The sequence below is a fragment of the Vombatus ursinus genome, unplaced genomic scaffold, assembly GCF_900497805.2.
Source record: "Vombatus ursinus unplaced genomic scaffold, bare-nosed wombat genome assembly UNPS02015024.1, whole genome shotgun sequence".
In the NCBI taxonomy this organism is placed as follows: Eukaryota; Metazoa; Chordata; class Mammalia; order Diprotodontia; family Vombatidae; genus Vombatus; species Vombatus ursinus.
The window spans coordinates 195578-197674 of record NW_020954802.1 but is presented as its reverse complement, the minus strand read 5'-3'; positions in this window follow the sequence as shown (position 1 = coordinate 197674).

The following is a 2097-nucleotide window of genomic DNA, read 5'->3' as shown; positions in this document are numbered from 1 at the left end:
CTTGCCACTGGGTCTGGGGTCACCTCCTGCCTGTGGGCTTCATGACATGCTGAACTGAGATCCAGATCCTTTTCCAGTTGTCTAGGCCCACTTTATGCTATGCTTTCCACCTACCTGGGCTCATTCTCAGGGTTTCCAGCTGCACACCCCTGGGCTAGGTAGAGGAGTCTACAGATATTTCTCTTTAATCCATTTTAAAGTGGTGTATTTTTAAACTTTACCAGGGTTTTTGTGGGAGAACTAGGCTCCTCTAGGTCCTAAGACACCAGCATCTTTTTAGTATTTTCAGCATAAGTGAGTGTTGTATTTTGTCAAAAGCTTTTTCTGCATTTCTCCAGTTCTTACTTGGCTCACTTTGAGACTTCTTCCCCATGCTCCAGGACGCTGGTTATTGGGATAACCTCAACAACCTGCAAGATCCCCATCAGGCCTGGTCTTTTACCTCCTCATTACCCTGTGTCTTGCTGATTGGAAGCTAGGGCCATGGACTCCAAACCTCCATTGAAGGAGAGAACTCAGCTCAGACAAGGCTGCACCACTTGTGGAATTCTTTGATTGCCTTCTTCACCGTGCCCCTGAGTCTCTCCCTCTCCCTTACTCATTCAGCTTCTTTTTTTATATCAACTCTCTCTTTTAGATTGTAACCTACTTGAGGGCAGGGACTGTTTTTTTTTTTTTTGTATCCATACACCAATTAGCACAGGGCCTGGCACATAGTAGGCACTTAATAAATGTTTATTGATTGATTAATATCTTCTATGATGTTTATAATTTTCCTAATGTTGAACCAACAATTTATTCTTAGTATAAATCCAATTTGGTCATAGGGACCAACCTTTCAAATATGTTTCTGTAACTCTTTTCCTAATATTTTATTCAATATTTTTGCATCACTATTTATATTTATTGGTCTGTCTTATCTCTCTATAGTTTGGATTATAGAGCCATATTTGTCTCATAGAATGGGATTGGTGGAGTCTTTACTCTGTTTTTGAAAACAACTTACATGCTTTTGGAATTAATTATTCTTTGAATTTTTGATAGAATTTGCTTGTTCATCAACATGTGCCTTGGGGTTTTTTCTTTGGGAGTTCATTTAAGGATTGTGCAATTTTTTTTATTAGATCAGGTTATTTAAATTCTCTTATCATTCTATTCATCTTCAAATTTTATATTTTTACAGTAATTCATCCATTTGATTTAGTTGGTATATTGGCCAAAATAGTTTCGAATTCTTCATCTGTTGTGAATTCTTTTTCATTTTTGATTTTGGCAAACTACTACCCCCACTTTAACCATTAACTTCCCTTAGACCCTAGAGGATAGAGTACATATGGATGGGGAACCTGTGGCCTTCAAGGCCTCATGTGGCCTTCTAGGTCCTTGGGTGTGGTCTTTTGACTGAGTCCAAGTTTTACAGAACAAGTCCTTTTATTAAGGGGATTTCTTCTGTGAGGTTTGGATTCAGTCAGAGGGCTGCACTTGAGGACTTAGAGGGCCACATATGGCCTCGAGGCTGCAGGTTCCCCACCCCTGGCCCAGGACCTTGCACTCAGGAGCTCTGGAATAGCAGCATTTTGCAGCCCATTGGCCATGCTTCCAGCTCTGCCCCTGTAGTCATCATTGGGGGAGGGGTGCAACCTTTGTAAGAAGGTGCCCACTATTGCTGCTACCACCAGCGCCAATTGGCAGCCATCTTCCACCAACCAACAGCTTCTGCCAGGCAGAATAAGCCCAAGAGCCCCAAGCATAGTAGCACTCTATGGACCATCAGAGATGCTTTCAGTCCAGCTTCCATAGCCATTGTCCACATGAGCAACGCTTGTGGAGATGTGACCTGGAAACTGGCTACAGATGCTGCAGCAGCTGCCTCCTCAGGGGCCACAGGTGCTGAATGAATCAGTTAGTCAATACACACTAAGTGCCTACTATGAGCCAGGCACTGTGCTAAACCCTGGGGATGCAAAGAGAGGCAAAAATCTAGTCCCTGCACTCTGGGAGCTCACAGTCTAATGAGGGAGACAAAATGTATCCAAATAAATCCATCTAGGATAAATTGGGAGTGGTCTCAAAGGGGAGGCACTAAGATTTTTTTTT